The following is a 19,545-nucleotide window of genomic DNA, read 5'->3' on the forward strand; positions in this document are numbered from 1 at the left end:
TTTTATACCTTAAATCTGAACTAAGTAAAAATAGAAAACGAAAAAAATGTAATGATGATAAAAGATAATTATTAGATTATCATTTTGCTTTTGGCAATATACCTATATTTATTTTGTATCGTTGTAGAGTTGCTCTATGCGGGAATGCAACCCGCTACACGTTACTCAGCCGGTTGCCCAGCCACCATGCCAACTATGCAGTTTTTATATTTTAAGTCATATATTAGAATGAGATTTTATAAACTTTTGAATTTATAATACAGAAATATAATTATTCTTATCAAATTACAAAACGACAGTAAGTAAACATAGGTAATACGATAAGTATATAATTATACGCAATATGAAGTGCGTATACAACACGCATGCAAAGATTGGGAGGTACTACCTGACACGATAATTGGTACCTACCTGCCTACCTACTCTCACGCATAGATGAATGTTTAAACTTATACATAATTACTCATTTAAGTCTTATAGATTTTCAAGTACTTGAACCATTAAGTACTAGATTTCCTAAAGACCTCATGGTGAAGAACCGATAGAATTTGGTCTAAAATCCAAACTTTTCTTCATAACCTCGACCATTCCTGAACTCGTTGCCAATTTACCTGAAACAAACAAAAACAAACCATAAGTACACATAACACAAAGCGCAAATTCCTTCACAACCATAACAAGACCATGTTACAAAATCTGAATAGCCTTCAATGTCTATAATTTTCTATCAAAATTCTTATTTAAACATGCATATAATAGCATTGTAAGGCAAGCCTGCGCCGGCGCACGGAGAATGGCTTACCTAAAATATTTAGAACGCCGTCTACGAAATATGCATGTAGCTATTTATATACTTATTTAGCTAAGTATATAAGTCGTTTCATACCTAACAAATAGCTGGATCACGATCTATGATCGTAAATTATAATGCGCGCGCGCCGATTCGGCACTGAAGTGTAATGTATCATTAATCAATGGTTTATGAGCTTCCCGTGAAATGGACAATAGGTTTAGAGCATTAATAATAATCTAGTTATGTAGTAAGTTATTACATAGTAAAGTAGACTATGACTGCAGTTATCACGTACTTTAGTAGAAAGTGTAATACAATTTTATGAGCTTGTAATAAATGATTATATACTAGCTTTTGCCAGCGGTTTTGCCCGTGTTTGCGTGGGTTAAAAAGTATATAAATCCTAAGCCAGCTTATATCCTGTCTGTATACAAAATTTCATCAAAATTCGTTCAGTACTTTCAGCGTGATTGGCGGACAAACATCAAAAACAAACTTTCAAATTTATAATATTAGTGTGATAGTATGATTAGACTAGTATAATTTTATTCGAAAATCAATGTTTACTATAAAAGCTGTCTTTAATACTTATCTATGCCTATTATAAAATACTTATTTTCATTAAACTCTCTTTTTTCTCTTTTGCTTTCCAGTATAAAATAAAAAATATCCTTCCACCAATTTCGCAATATTTCGAAACATTTCACTCACACAAACAACCGTTTAAAGCACGGTACAGTTTCCCCACAACCACTACATAGCAAGCTTGGTTCTCTAGTGCATTAATCTTATAATTCACTCGCTGACCATTACTAACGCAGAGAAAGAACATGATAAACTACAGTACGGGACAGTGTTATGTAATAGCGAACCAGCTTCACAACTATTTAGCTATGCATACCTGTGTGGATTGATTTGTTAATCATTATAAGTTGATCCATTTGTAGGTTTGTCTATTTGAATAATTGATCCTGAGTATTAGAGTAATATGAAGTAATCTTACTGTGCAATTTGTCAAAGGTGATGTGATTATTTCAGAAGCAGTTCAGCATAGAGTATCAAGACCTGCCTTTCATCAGTTACTTTATGACTATAGTCAACTTAACCAGGGTAACTATAGTAACTAATTTCTTTTCAAGTTCAATGTGAAATAGGTACTTTCTAAGTCTACATGTGTTCCATCCTATGCCACATCTTCGCTTCACCGTTCTGGCAGAAATCAATATAATAAACAATTTAAAAACTATTGTGCTGAATATTGCTGTTTATTTGGCAACTACTATTTGAAGTACTAGTTAAATAATTATCTTTAAAAAAATATTTGTAGATTCTCAATACCAATATGTAATCACTGCACACCGATAAATACACAAACAAACTCTAAACTACAAAAAACTAAACCGGGAACCACCGATCTGTGTCATTTACGCATAAACCGCAACGAAATACAATTTTCGAGCAAAATTGTTGAAGAAAAAAATAGTTTCATTACAGACTATTTCAGCCACGAACCAAAGACCGCGCCGCCCGCCGTCCGTGCGCGAAACGTTTAATTTATAGGCACTCGTGTTCCGGATTCCATAAACTGTTCCATAATATTACGCCATCGCTATGTTACGCTTGCATTCTGGCAAATTGATGTAATTGCATTTTGTACAGGCGTTGACGTCGAGTACAAACGTAGACAGAAATGGAGTGTGGGAACTTTAATATTTGCAAGCTTTATGCAGATTACTGTTAGCCATTTAAAGCGTGGTAGATTAAGTAGAAGACTAATAGCTTTGCAAGATCTGTCAGTTATTTTATTGTGTAGTGAGCCTGTTGCCAAGTTCAAAAATATGATGTACGAACGTATATCACACCCATTTTTTACCATATATGTTATGTTCAAAAATATGACTTTCGTATTTATCCTTTTACTAAGTGAGTTTTCAGAGGTGAAATTCTGCATTTAAAGTAACAGTATGATCGGCAAATCGACCAAAAGACAGTAATGTGTTAAAATATTTACGTATATTAATTAATCCGTATTTTCATTACAATCAACAATAAATTCCTAGCAAAACTTCAAACTAATAAATGGACAGTCACTATTAAAACAATGATTTCACTTTTGCACCTAACTGTACACTTGTACAGTGATTTATTAAAAGTGAATGATTTGGAGCAATATGTCTAGCAAGTACAGGTAGACACAGAAACGCTAGACATTTGCAACAACGTTGTTGACTTGCTAACTGATTGGTCGTTTTTAAAACACGAACCGCGAGGCATAGACTTTTAATTTATACAGTGTTTGTGCAAGATGCATAATATGTAGGTACAATATGCAAGTCTAACGATTTGCGTAAATCTGTCTCAAGATAACATTAAAATAATATTATCCATTTCGAAAAAAAATGAGGTATGATATTTCTATTACATTGGGAGACAGATCAAACTGAATTCAATATTAGACTATTAAGTACTAAGCAAACCTACACATTTTTAATATTCGATAAGAGATCTTCGAAATATCTAAGCGTATAAATAATCGTACAGTTTGCATTCACACAAATGCAAATGAAAGTAAATTTAAACTTACTTTCTTTCATACATACGTACCTGTGATCTTTTTGCAATTGCCACTACGTAATTATATCATTCAATAGTTCACCGCCATGAATCGGATCTTATTAAAATGATAGAAGATAAATCTCTGACCAAAATCTATGATTGCTATATCCATTCGATTATTTTACTTTCACTTCGTATAGAAATATCAAAAGGTAGTTGGTATCGATTCGATTAAAATTAAGAATTAGAAAATGAGATAATCTGGCTTTCTTATGTGTTGGTGGCCATAACAGGGTTGCAATAGAAACAAGGCTTGGGCTCAATAAAAACAAGAGTGATATTTGGATAAAATTATTATGTTTTTAAATTTTTGTCTGTCTGTAAGTTCTGGCTAATCTCTAAAATGGCTAGACCGATTTTGACGGGACATAGCTGATGTACTAAGAAGTAACTTAGGCTACTTTTAATTTAAAATTATTTTATTTTAGAAAAAATCGAATATCCTAATCCTGTCTGACGTGCTAAGTTAGCCCACAAATTCCAATTTTAATTTGCAAAAATAATGCATTGTGCACGTCTACCATTTTTATTCATACTCCAGTCAACTAGCAACAAACCTCACTATGAATAAAACAAAGCATTCTCTAATGTTCTATTGTACACTTACGAGTTTAGTATACAACCTTGAAAGTATACTATCAAGTAGTCTGATCATCCTTATCTCGGTGTCATTGAACTATTTGGCAGACGCGTGGGTCATATCAGACATCTCTTTGTTACAGATCCTACGTGAGCTTTAAACCTTGTTTAATGTGCATTAGGATTCTAAGACAGACGTTCTAAGAAATTGTTATTGTTAAGAATGGCAGTAGCTCAGTAGAATGACCTTGGACGATGAAAGGTAAAAGGAACACGTATACTTATTCATTCATAAACAGGCATATTAATACTGCAAATAATTCTGTAATATTTTTATTTTTAATATAAAAAAATTCTCTTGCTTCAAACTCAAACAAACTCAAACTATTTATTGCATTCATGCGTACTCTTAGATATTACATAATTAACCACATTTTGTCTCAACATGATACCGGTTAGGGTACAACATACATAGGTTACGGCTTTTGTCGAGACATGAAATTCTACCATGACTTGAGTATTTCCACATTAACTCTTCAACTCATCAGTAAATGAAATCTCCCCAATAAATCGTTTCTCTCAAGAAGAAACATACTTTAGCTCACTAGCTTTACTTTAGATAGTCCATCAGGTAGGAACCAATATCCCCATAGTGTAGCATTATCTGCGGCCATTAAGCGAGGCGGTACTGTTATGTGCACGGTACCTCCGAGATAAACGTCTTTAACGTGTTGTTGCGCACGCGCCACCGTTCTAAATGTGTTTGGTGCAAGTTGCATTAAAATAATCAGTAATAAAAACATCAAAAGATTTTTTTCGTGCCACTAGATGCTGGTCGCTTTCTACCAAACTATCTGTTAGTCACAGGGCATAGAGGAGGATTATGTTCAGCAGTGGACGTCTTAATGTGTCTAATATTATTTTCATTGTCGAATTGTGTTCAATAGTGGCAATAAGCTCCTCTTTATGTGAAAATGTGTTCAGTATATACAAGAATAACTACTACTACTCTTACGAAACAGCATGACACTACAATCATTGTAATAACTTAGCTATACCTGATTTGATCCAATTAGAACTCACAAAGTTCCTACTATGACCATTGAGTTTTACACACTGCATACACATTTAAATTATACACAAATAGGTACTAAGCAACCGCTACCTCTTAACAACTTGAACCTTCGCAGAAACTTTATAGCCAATATCCTTACTTAAAATACATACTATCCTATTAACAAGAGCGATCTAGTTACGTACGGCTTATGTAAAGGCTTTAGATTCAATGGACAATAATTCACTAGACCATGTTGTGGTCACAACAACTATGGACCTTAAAAAGGAAGAAAATAAAGTAAATTAATTCTTGCGTGCTAGCTAAGTGGAGTTTTCTGTAGTTTAAAAATAGGTAACAATATATTTGATAAAATAAATCAAGTGTTTCAAACGAAAAAAAAATTGTCGATATAACTATCGAGTAATTTAACACAATGACTCTGTTTATAGGAAACAATTAATTTGCCATAAGCACCTTCTTTCTGATAGTGAAAGGAATTTATTTTGTATTCAAATTACTTTTTAAAGCAGTTTTAGGGACATAATAAACATGTGTCTTTGTCTTCATTATCATATTCATATCTTGATTAAAGTGTCTCCCATTAAATACAAGTAATCAAAAATGGTTTATTTAATATCCCATACTGCTTAACATTCAGTGGAAAATTATTACATCACAATATTACATTGTATACGGAAAATATTTTCATCATTGGTCAGCGATAGCCAGTTCTATAGTAAAACTACTTGTGTAAGTAACAGGAACAATTTCGTTGAGGACGTTGAGTAACCGCTGTTTTAGGTCATATCTGATTCGTGGTTTTACCTAATACTTGAATACTTAATACTACTTGATAACCCAATTATATTAGTCAAATGATTTTTTATGGTATAAGCCGGTAAATGAGCAGACGGATCACCTGATGGTAAGTAATCACCGCCGTCTATGGACACCCGAAACACTAGAGGCGTTAAAAGTGCGTTGTCGTCCATTTGGGGGTTAGGAATTTAAGGGTTGTTGGGGAATCGGGGATTGGTTAAATGCCGATTAATAAATTTGACTCAAACAAATAAACATGTCAAGCTAAATTAAACCGTTTAAAAAGCGGACTTGGGTACATATTAGTTTACATTTAAACATCATCATTGCTAAGTATTGTGCTAGTGTTACTTTCTGGATGTAACACTTGTAGTCATTTTATGGGAACAACTGTACCAAATTGTATACAGCCTATTTACTACAATTATATTATACGAACATAATTGCCAAACATTTCTCTAAGAACATTTGTGACGTAATGTTTTGTTGTACTTCATTACCACGGAACATGTTGACATGGACCAATAATAAATTATTACACAAGTAATTTCCATCTAGGAACTGACATCAAAAAACTATTGATTTGATCGTTTGATGATTTATATTCAAAACGTTGCGTCGAACAACATCATTACATGTTGGTCTATGTTGGTGAAATGTCATGTCAATCATGAGCCTAATTCAAATGTTGGTCCCGATAAATAGCATGGCAATAGACCTAGTTCCCAATGCAAAGTTCATATGTGTAGGGCTGTCCGAGAGAAAATAGGAGATAGAAGAAGTTATAAAGTTATAGGGTGTAAGGACTTACTGTGATTTGTAAGTCGCAATCTAATGGGTAAATATAATATGCTTGTTATTATATTTACCCATTATTAGGAGTTATTTGCAATCAGGTAATAGAAAAACAATAAATTAATTTAAAGATTTTATTATAACTTTCCTGAGTATACTAAATTAGCAGCATTCCGCGACAATCGCCGCGTCGTGTGTCCCAGAATGATACTTATGAATATAAGCCTCTAGCGTGGCTTGAAAGTAGTCGTTCCTCGCAAAACAGTTACATGAGTATACCATAATAATTAATTCAAAAATCACTAACCAAAATTCAAAAACAAATAACCTAAATTACATTTCCATAACAAACAATAGCTTTCTACAGTTAACATTAATATGTTCTTATTTTTAAACGTTCCGAAATGTCTCGTTTCTATGTCTCGTCTCTAATATTTTAACGACTATGAAACGTAATCTTAAAGATTATCTAAACGATCGTTGGATGTAATAAAATTTACACGACAGCCCTGCTCAGTACGCCTCCGCAACGCGGCGTGAAAATCTCGCGACAGATTTAGTTCATACGATAATAAGTTAAGTAAGACCATGATATTAAGTGGGCTAGCATTCACTATATTATTGCAAAATATCCTATACATACATACTTAAGATTATGATCATTATTGGGTTTAAAAGGAAGTTAAAAGTATGTAAAGTGTATATTTTTATAAAAACCAAATTAATCAAGAGTGTGACCACAATTAATCTCTCGAAACAGAATGTTTTACGTCGTTTGGTAACTTATTTTAGTATTTTATTTTATTTCTCTGAATGACACCAATGTCTGAGAATGCTGTAGGAAAAATATGGTGCATCATTATGTTTTCTATAGTTTTTAGTCATCGGGAAACCTAAAAACTCATTTGACAAGATTTGGGTAGCAAAAACCAGGTAAAAAACATTAGGTTACCTATTTTATCGATAAAGACTACCTATAATAAAATTGGATTCATTCTTTAAACAACTTAATGCGTAAGCACAAGGCGACACTTTCTGATACCTAATGTACAATTTCTTAGAAATTCTGAATTAACCTTCATATACCTGGCCTTCATTGGTTTTCATATCTTACGGATTGTTTGGGTTTTTCTTAGACTTAAATCTGATACCTAATGTATAATTTCTTAGAAATTCTGAATTACTGGTCTTCATATCTTAAGGATTTTCTGGGTTTTTCTTCGACCTAAAATGGTTTCTGAGAAATATTCACTGACGTATCGATTACATTGTCAACTGTTTATGTGAGTATTATATCACACATCATGTATAGGCAACAAACCGACCAATAGATACGTCTTCCTCATACAAATTACAATTGGTTACCGCATAATCGTAAATGCGTCCAATTTAATAAATAATACATACTTACAATAAGTGGTGTAAGTCATAATATTGCACACTTCGACGGTGTAAAATGGCTTAATAATAAGAAACAAAGGGGTGATGTAATAAAATTGTATCGATCGGTTTTCCTGTGTATCAGGGGTATCCAACCTTTGGAGCTGCGGACAAGCTGGCAAGTAACCGGTGCTCCGGCTTGAAGCAAGTGTAGGCATTGGATGGTTTTAGTCAGTAAGAATCTAAATCTCTCTTTCGCCTCTTTTTTCTAAAAGTGGATGATTTTCCACCTTTAAAAAAATTAATAGCAAATCTTTTATTGGATTGGGACCACTTTTATTTCATTCTTGTTAGATGGGAGATCACTATTATTAATTACTTTTTTCATGTTATTACGTTACGATTTCATCGGGTTGTCATAGGATTTTTTCTGCCGACTGTTTGTGATCGGCAGACTACCAGTTGGGAACCACTGCTAGATACCAATTGGTTGGTTGTCGATCAGTAAGTTTGTGGTTCCTAGTTTGTGGACGGTTACCATTTCACGTCCATGTAAATGTAAATAATGCACGATTCTGTTGTACAACTTGTAATTATGTTGGGAATACTTTTACTCTCTGGCGTAACACTTGTGAGATAGACGTGGAACGCCTCTGGATGTTACATGGAAGGAAAAGTAGGAAGGAAGCGGTTTAGTTAAATTACTTAATTATTATTATTGAATCGTTTGCTTGGAGATTCGTGAGACGGTTTGAACATAAGCAAATTTACTTTAAGATAAATAATAATATTATCCTATACCATTCATTGTTCCGAAAACCTATCACCAACATAATAGATACCTATCTATATTAATATATAAAGCTGAAGAGTTTGTTAGGTTGTTTGTTTGAACGCCTAAATCTCCAGAACTACTGGTCTGATTTTAATAATCATTTTTGTGTATAATGCATTTATCGAGGAAAGCTATAGTCTATAAAACCTTACGCTATGACCAACAGGAGCCGAGCAGAGAGGGCGAAACCACGCGGAAGTAGCTAGTAACAACATATACATATAAAATGGGATACCAAAATGCAGAATTTGTACGTAATAATAATATTGACCCAGAAATAAGCCTGTTTAAACCAAAAACCGGTTGAAAAATCCGTACCGACCATCCATCACAAGGTACACTTACACACATTAAAGTTACGTCAACAAAGTCATTAAAAAACCACGTCCGAAATGAACTAACAAACTATTTACTTAAAAATTAACATCTTAAAGCGTAGCAGTAGTTAGTCAAACTTGCTTTGCAATCTTAATTACTTCTAATCTTAATATAAACATTGACACAGTTATGCGTTGGACTGTACATTTAGGGCTGCGTACATTACGCCACACGTAACCGTATTACGATTACGCCGGGTAAACAAATAGTTTACCATTGCGTCCACGTATAGAGAAAGTCTGACAAACGGAAGGACAGACGAAATGATCTCGCTATGTTTATGTACGTGATTTGAGATAATTTGATCCTTGCACAAGACTGTGTTACAGTTACGCACATCGATTTATTCAATTATGGGCCTTATTTGTATGTGAACAAGAGTGATTGGGCTGTTTAGCGAGTAATAGGTATTAATGGATATGCACTAATGCTTATGTTATCTTAAGTACGGAGGCTAATTCACAATGATCTGGTTATGCAAGGGAGAGAAACCTTTTACTATTCATTTACAGTTTACAGTCCAAGTAGATATTGGTAATAAAATGTAAAGGGAATCAAACATGGCTGCTGTTAATGTCTTCGCAATGTAAACAAGGATAACACTTCATATAAAGCAACGTCACGCCTTTTATTCCCGAAGGAGTAGGCAGAGGTGCACATTGCGGCTATACAATGTACACCCACTTTTGACCATTTGTATTATAAGTCCCGTGTAATATGGGGTGAGCCTATTACCATATACTGGGCACAATTCCAGTAAGACTTTGCCCGACCCGGGAATCAAACTCGAGACCCCTTGCCCGGCAGTGGCACTTACCACCACTCGACCAACGAGGCAGTCACACTTCATATTGATCTTAAAAATGATAAAATACCAAACAATGACCCATTCTCTCTTTATTTCATCTGTTTTTAATTAATTGTATCTTTTTTAATGAGAGATTTCAAGCAAACAAAGGATGAATACAGATACGCCCGGCTAGTGGGTAAAAAGTATTTAAGCAAACAATGCAACCTCTTTAGTTGCGTAATTAAAAAAGAAACGAAAATTAACAAAAGATTCTTTTTTCGAAAATTTAAAAAGTGTTGAACGTTCGATTTGTAAAAAGAACGTTATTATAACAATTAAAAACGTTTTAATCGATAAGGCTTCTCGATTATGTGTCGATTTCACGTTCACCTCTGGTGTTACTGTTCCACTAATTTTATAAAGATATTTTGCGATTCTTTTAGAATTGTTGTGTTTTATAAAAATGAAAATGATTAACGTAGATAATCCTACATTGAAATTAAACTGTATTGAATTAAAACACATTTTTCTTTGTATTAGACCAAAACCTTTCCAAATACTTAAGAAAAATCAGTTTAAAGGGCATAAAATATTAGATCTTATTTCTACCACCATATAACTCACAATTCCGCTCTACTTTACATTAGATTCAATTCACAACCGACGTTGTACAGTCCGGGAATTAATCAACAATAGCCGGTGAAAGTGGTCGCGACTGTACTCGCGTAGAATACATACGAGCACAAAAGTGTTACGTTTATCCTGCATGCTTTTAGCTAAAGTGTTGTGCAAAATATAACAATAGGATTAGGGAGATAAGCCTAGTGCTTACGGCATTAATCTAAGTATCGATATTTTAAGTGTTATGAAACTGTTATGAGTGGCTTATTAGTCGAGTGGTTGCATCAAGCCACCAATATACTCAGACTAGATAGATTTTTTTTCTATTGCTAGATAGCATGGTCTTATTACAACATACTTATTCATTACTTCACCCTTTGAGACTATGTTAAGTTTAGACTATCTTCTTAATGTATTGTATATTTCAAGCCATAATTGGATGACAGTTTTTTTTAAAAGAAAATAGTCATATAATTCCTTCACTCGTGTTGAGCAAGGCGAGAGGGAGTGTCAGACTCTTACTGACTAAAAACCACCCCGTTCCTACTCCTGCTTTTCGAGCCGGAGCCCCGGTAACTTACTAGGCAGTCCGCAGCTCCGGGGTCTGAATGACAGATTAGGATAATTGCCTCATAGAAAGTTGTAATTTATTTCCGATTTAGACGCTATAGAATTCACAGATATTTTTACGAATTTACGTAAACGATAGAAATTCGATTACACATCCCTACGTGTATCGAATGTAAACATCGGATCACCTAATCGAGATTAGAATTCTAACGCGTATTAGGCTTAGAAAGACACATTTCTTTACTTGAACTTGTAAAACTAGATTGACAATCTCTGGCATTGACCGTAGTGTTGGCGAAAGCTTATAGTTACCAGTTTTTTTTTAATACCTAATATTTTTTGTAACAGATATTTTTTATACTTGTTACTCGGTAAAATCTTGGCTGCGTATTGGTGCGTTGCCTAAAGTTGGGTAATAAAATTGTAACCTAATTCACTTTTGATTGTTAAACTATATTACTGTTGCAATTTCTTGTGTCATAGTCTTGTTACAATAATTAGTTTTATGGCTTTGTAAATACATTTTATGTGGTAACTAAGGTTTGTAATAAACGTAGGTATTTGTTGTACATTATGCTGTGTTAGCTGTCAAGTTTATTGCCATTGAAAAATAAATCTACGTAGGTTGAGTTAAGAATGAGAATCCTCTTTGAGTCATGGTTAAGTTTATCTTCGCCATAACTCTAGTAAGTATGAAGTAAAGGAAAATATTAAATCATTGGAGAAACTATCTACATTCTAGTGTACATCATTGCCAACAGCTTTTAACTTTTGAGATGTTTGTTTTATGTTATTTGCGTCATTATTCTTTGAGTATAGGACCTATATTATGTGTACATGTTGATTATCGTTACAAAACTTAATAACGTTAATTTTCAATAATTATGCGATAAGGTCCACTGTTGTACGAAATTCCAGACTCTATACTATTCAGATTTAAAATCCAATAATACTTCGACAAAAAGTGTATCATTATATTTTTATCACAGGCAGTTATTAATTTCTAGCAAATTAACAGACATTTAATTCCCAATACCATAATGTGCTTCACCAATCACTGTCTACGCATCCTAACCTACATACCAAAACTACTCACAACTACACTTACATAGGTATTACCTAAATAATTACATCCTATAGTGTTACAAAATAAATGAGTTGGTATAATAAGGCCCTAATTTGTGTGTTGTGTAACGCGCATGCGTTAACTTGGCGCGGCAGCCGTGACGCGTGCGCCGATGCGCTCGAGATTCACGCACTTCCGACGTAATCATTTGTTACAGTGTAGAATGTAAATAGAGATGAGTAGAACCAGTTTTGTGAGAGAAATGTTGTTACAATGAGTTACTTGATTGTTTGTATGTGATACGTAATGTGTAGTTTCTGCCTAGCGGGTTACCGGGGCTCCGGCTTGAAAAGCAGGAGTAGGAACGGGGTGGTTTTTAGTCAGTAAGAGTCTGGCACTCTCTGTCGCCTCGCCCAAGGCGGGAGAAATAACTAGATGACATTACAAGCCATCACGCAGTCACTTGGTTTACATTATTCATTTAAAAGATATTAATTGTAACTATTACGTACAAACACAAAATGTATCATTTTACAAATAACGAGTGATGTATTTAAAAAAAAATGTATTAGCTCAAAGAAATCCTTAAATCCATTCATTGCAAAGAACCTTATCAATAAAATCCATTACAGACGTTTACACAACAAATATAAACCGCAAGCGACCTAATATTTAACTTTACACCATTCCACAGACTAGTGAGACAATGCAGAGAAACAATCGACGCGGGCGCAGACATCACGATTTGGCTGCGCGTGCGACCGCGGGCACGTTTTCATAATATCTGGGTCATTTGCACTACTGATCTCGATTTCATACAATAAAATCGTCTAGATTAAAACTTATGGGCTATTACGCTGACGTGAGGCCAAATTCTGATAGCAAGAGGCTGACCCAAGATGTGTTACGAGGCTGCAGGGAGTTTTTGTAATTTTTTTAATGTGATACCTTCATGTGATATGATTATAATTTACTTTTAGAAATCGGTTTTCATTTTGTGGTAGCAAAATAAACAGGAGATTATAATATTATTTAATGCTGATAAATTACTTAATTGCTACATTCCTTCGATTAAATAATACGATTTTTAATGAATTTAATTACATATTTGTACAAACAGGATCCTTAGCAGTTCGTAAATCTAATAATCTAGATTACACAATTCACCGGGAACAAGGTAGCGGTAAACATCATTTACAGCGATTAATTCTCACTTTTCCGTAATCGATTATCGAGCTAAGTTGTTGACGTACGCATCCGATTAATCGGTAAACACGGTCGACCTTGAACAGCGCCACCTAGTAGACAATGCGAGAACTAAGGCAGCCATGTTGTAAGTTTTCACCTTCGTTAAGCCCGCAGGTGGAAATGCATGGCCACTATCGCTTTCTAAAGCCACAATTACAATCGTTGACGAAAGATTGAAATAATAATTATTGCAAAATATAGTCTAATAATAATAGTTTTTTTAGTTGGCCAGTTACTTTGCGAAATGTTAGACAATACTCGTACTTATTAATTTTCATTTGAAACGTTACAAATAATGTATGGGTCGCTGTGCAGTGTATTGAAATTGTTGCATGTGATATTGAAATATGAAAGCGTATTCAAAATATCTAGAACATGCAAAATACATTTGCAACGGTAAAAAACGAAAAAAACTTTTGTAAAAAGAGAAATACGACAATAGTTTTATATATCAATAAACATACAATTATTACTAAGGTTAAGACAAACGCACACATGCACACGTGACTATTTAAGGCGAAGTTTATTTTATCCCTAACTATTAATAGCTGTACTGCGAATACTAAGTTTTTTGGCATAATATGCCGTAAAAACATGTGTTTGTATGATTTTTTATATTAATTGCCTAACTGCAAAACATGCAGGTAAATCGCATGTCCTGTTTTGATGAAATCATCGATGTTGCTATTTCTAAACCAAACCCTTTTTCTTTTATTAACGTTACCTGCATTGATTTCGTGCAGAAAAAAAAAACCTAGTAATTTTTCAAATTATACATTTACAACTACCATTTAAAAATCAATTATGACTGTGTGTTATTTTTTTGCTTAACTTCGTTAAAGTAATTAATTTCATAGAATGCAAATAAAAACGGATAGGGTTGGCACATTGCACGCATGATTGGGCTTAAACATGTCGTAAGAGGGAATGTGAAATGAGAGACTATTGATTTTAATATGTAGTAAGGGCTAGCGTTAACACATGGTTATATTATAGACGTGCAGAAACATGTACCAATGGTAGCCCAAACTATCCGGAGCTGCGGACTGCCTAGCGGGTTTGAAAACCTGTGCTCCGGCTCAAAAAGAAGGAATAAGAACGGGGTTGTTTTTAGTCAATAAGAGCCTGACACTCCTTCTCGCCCATGACGAGAGAAGTCGTTGGATGATTTTCCCTTCTTAAAAAAAGCAAACAACCTTAAGAGATTTATTTTAGCACTCAATCAATAGAAATCTTTATTCAAATCCTGTAAAATTGTGTAGTCCTTTACTCTAACAAACGAAAGAAAGCAGGACGTTTCCCTCTTTTTTTTGTCATAAGAGACTAATTTAACTAAGTTCTCAATTATAACTGTCGTCAAACCTATGTAGATGCATAGACTTTGTATTTTGTAGTCCCACACCAAGCACTACACAAACTTTTATACCATCCCAATAATTTAACACCTATAAACAACCGCTTATGTGTTTTTTACGCCCCAATCCTCTCTGAATTCTTACAAAGTGCTATGTAACTCCGGCGCATGGCGCGCCCTTCGTTTGACCGTTTGACGGATATTGCAAAGTATCACGTGCCTTCAATTAAACCTGACGCAAACAGACATTGCAATTAAAAAGAAACCGAGGTTTACGGTTAAAGTAATCAGCCTCTATGGATGTTTTTAATTTTAATCGATTTTTAACGATCGAGTAATCTTATCGATATAGTTCCTTCGAATTTTATTGGGGAAGACTCTAGTACCAATGGATTAGCCAACTTAGGATCGATTTTTAACAATCGAGTTACCTTATCGAATTAACTAGCATTCGAATGTTACTGGAGAAGTGTTTCTATATAACTTAGTACTTAAGATTAACAATAGAGGTATTGGTATCAATCTCATCACTTTCGAAGAACTGGTTAAGACACAAAACAGAAGAGAGAATACCAAAACTCTGCTAAACTAACACTAGGTACAGTATTGCTAACTAAAATAATCTTGGCTTTTTCCAACGATATCACGAACCGAAGCAGATTAGTAATGTTTGATCAGAAACACGATATTTTCAAGGAACTAACCAAAAACAAATAAGTACCACATCGTCATGAATAAATCCGCATTTATTTATGAGATTTACATACTGGTCTGCCGCAGAAACGCTAATACGAAAATTCAATACAAATACAAGGAAACCCGGTACTATATTATATTAACGCACACATAAATAAAGATTAAACTAATGACTAATCACCAACACATGTACCTTCCCAAAACTGACAAAAAATCTTCAATAAAATTTCAATTCTATCGTAAAACAAATAAAGTTTAAAATTAAACAAATGACTAGCCAGATTGTTGCAGCTTGATGTGCATTATAACATTCGTAATTCAAACATGAGTGTCGACCAATAGGAACTGCACGTTACACATACGTTACCATAGACAATTTTCTCACACCTCACTTCCCACGGAACACATTAGTTGGTATATTTATGATTTACTTACGCCATTATTCTTTACGGTTGTACTTAAGGGTTGCCTCATACCGTGTGGTTTAATTGATGAGCAGTAGCAGGAAATACTCATGAATACGATTTTTATACATATAACTACATATCTAAACGTTCATGCGGTCAAAAATATTTGATGACTTCAACATCAAATTGATCATACGTACTTCGAAACTTTGAGCCTACATTTGCTCTGGGTATATCAAACTGTGTAAGTTGCTTTGAACAGTGTATGCTTTTAACGCATTCCTATTTAAATACGCCACCATAAACATAATTTCTATATAAAGATCTACCTAACTATTATCACCAAACATAAACCATAAAAGAAAGACTTACAATTCCCAAACGCAGGAAGCAATAAAAAATACTACCACAATCGCTGTTCTCTCAAACTTGTACCACACGATAAGGGTCAGAACACACGGTCATCTGATTGCCTGGCGCAAGTTGATGCAACCGCAAATGCATTTTATTGAGGGCAACGAACCGAGGCCGGATGATCGACGGATCAATTTGATGCATCTCGCTTGATGTGCACGGTTGCACCGATGCTATCTACTTGTTTAGGCAACTTTGTTATGATGCACAAGTATATAAAAGGATATTCACATACAAAGCAACTGTTGTGGTTTCTGTAATAGACTATTCTTCCAACCGTGCAAATCTATAATGAGATTAGAATCCTAGATATCCTTGCATCTTGTTCACACCTAACGAGGTTCCCACTCGCCTGCTGTGTGACCACAAAAACTCATACAAACCATGAACTTTACACCACACTCATCAATAACCGCGAACCACCATAACTAAGAACATTATCTGTAATTGTGTACAAGTGATGGGCAAAAACAAAAACAAACATCGTAACGAGGCAATCATATAATCGTTAACTAGTGATTGACACGAAGAATCGATTCGTCAGACTCGGATATAATCGATCATCGAAACGATTGGGTCGTTGGACTTAAATGTTTCGCGGTCGACATGTTGTAGGTTGCGACATTACATTAACCTGTAGCAAAGACATGATTAAAGAGAAGTTATGTATGGAGCAAGAAAGCCATGTTTGATACTTCATTTGATTAATGGAGAGCAACTTGGTTAAATACAATTAGAACTAAGTTAATATTCCATTGCTTTTAAAGTAACTGTGCAGATTTTACATGAGATAAATACAACCAGGAAAAAATAGCCAGTAAGCACAAATTTCTAATACAGTTTTGACTAACAAACTGTATGCAAATGCCCACTGGGTGTTTCTACTGAAAATGTTGAAATCTATAACCTGAATAATTTGTTCTCAAGGCCTTATGCTTAGCAGTCACGTTCGAGTCAACTAGACCAATATAGAACTATGTACAGACAGAATTTACAACGCTAATCATTCGTACTATTTTCCCGACTCTTTCATAGTACACATTCAAGTCATATTTCGACATCACAACCTCTGAAGTAACCGCTCATAATGAAAGGTACTTAAGCCTATATTGTTTTAGTAAAGCGAATCAACAAAAGAAAAAAATAAAATAAATCGATGCTAATCTATCAGATAGTGTTACACTTATATCGAGAGCATTTTATCGTGCTCCAAATAAATGTTCGTTACATTCTGTTATGAACTTTAAAGACATTAAAATAGAGTATGTAATTGAGTATATTATATTTCTGTCGTATATCGAACATTTGAATGAATATTTTGTAATAACAACCGGATTTAATGGGACAGTTCATGTTGTAACCATTACCTGCTCTTATATCATGGAAACCAGTTCTCAAAACGTCAAAGTTAAGCAGGAAACCGACGATTTTGAAAATTAATCAATAGTCAATTCTACCTCTATTGGACCATAAATTATTGCATCGATGCCAGCTACCGACTGATTAATCGATTTAATCGATGGCTTTTAATCGGTGTCTGGTCACTCGATTGTTCTGATTTTAGAGATTGATATCGATTGACTAGTTATCGATACATTGTCCGATGTTGCAAAAGCTTTGGTATTTATGTTTATATCCATCGATCAGTTCTTGAGGTCTCGTTTACCATTTACGGCGAGTTTTATAAGCAAGGCCTTATTGCTACACGCATCAATGTGACTAACGATTATTGATGGAATTTGCATTGTTAGTGAATCAAAGGCGATTTGTTTCAATGGCTACTCTATTTATGTTGAGTCGATTTAAAGCTCTTGTAAATTTAATTTGACAGTATTATGTTCATGAGAAATAAATTATATATCATTTTCAAGGAGCCGAAAGAACAAATGAATGTTTTATAGTGTGAACTCAATACAAACACTCATATTACGTACATTTTTAGCACCAAGGTTACCCCAAAAAGAGAAGAAAAAATAGAGTACTGCATAGTTGATTCCGAGGCTTTGGCTCGAAAAGCAAAAATAGGAACGGAGTGGTTTGTAGTCAATAAGAGTCTGACACTTCCTCGTTTCGCCCAAGGCGAGAAAGGCATTGGATGATTTTCCCCTAAAAAAGCACAATAATTGATTGTCTTAAAACAACTATTCAGTAAAGCAATATCAAACAGTTCAATAGTTCATCTGCCATAAACCACAGACCTATAAACAGCACAACCTTGCACTCGCTCGGGTGCCACGTAATCGATTCCCCGCGACATCGATATTAGGTAATAGGGTTGTACCTGATGTCGCAACACTACAAGGTCGAGGTTGCTCGTGCGACAGAGGTCGTGCACATAACCTCTTCAACTCGATGTAGCTTTCTAATTTCTATGAGTTTATAGATACTGATTGATTGTTTTCTTGCGAATGGGATTCGCTTTCAGTTTCGTTTGTTCGTCTGTTTGTGTGTTTCTTATGTTGTTGTGTGTCATTGTTTTGTTTGTTGCGCTATTGATATTGCTGGTTGGAAAATGCTTTTTGATATCAATTTGATAACATTAATTCTTACTAACCGAATGTAGTGTATTGTTTTTCTTGTATCGTGTATCTTGTTTATTAGGGTATGCCTATGTTCAACAGTGGACGTTTTGTAACTGATATAATGATACAGAGTCATTTTGTTTTACTCAAGAAAAGATTTAAAGTTGATTAACTTTCGATAAAACACACACACACACACTTATTTCTTCGCCATTAAATTACATTTAAATTTTATTATGTTTATATTTCCTATTACACTCCAATTCAATTAAAATTTCACACTCTAAAAATAAACTAACCAATCGACGCATAAAAATTAAAACATCATCTATTTTCATCATAGCCACTATATAAGCCTATCTCCAAAAACAAGTTCCCATTAAATTCTCGACATATCAAAAATTATCTGTCGAATCTCCAAAGAAATGGTTTCGGTCGGTCGACCTTTGATTGCGCCGGCGCCGATGCCGATGCATCGATCCGAGTGAAAGTGAACGATTACTGCAATCGAGTTATTAGGTGGGCTGATGTAATGATCACTTGTTGCACTTTTTACCGATTGTAACGATTGTTATACGATTACGAGTCGATGATGAGATGTTAGC

The 19,545-nt window shown here is 34.3% G+C and overlaps 1 protein-coding gene across 9 annotated transcripts in view; it reads right to left on the minus strand.

Moving 5' to 3' along the window:
• The window catches only part of LOC118279275 (uncharacterized), a 124,508-nt gene that overhangs the window by 40,536 nt on the left and 64,427 nt on the right, over window positions 1–19,545 (minus strand). The window lies entirely within an intron of this gene.

This window comes from Spodoptera frugiperda, chromosome 15, assembly GCF_023101765.2.
Source record: "Spodoptera frugiperda isolate SF20-4 chromosome 15, AGI-APGP_CSIRO_Sfru_2.0, whole genome shotgun sequence".
Taxonomy (NCBI): Eukaryota; Metazoa; Arthropoda; class Insecta; order Lepidoptera; family Noctuidae; genus Spodoptera; species Spodoptera frugiperda.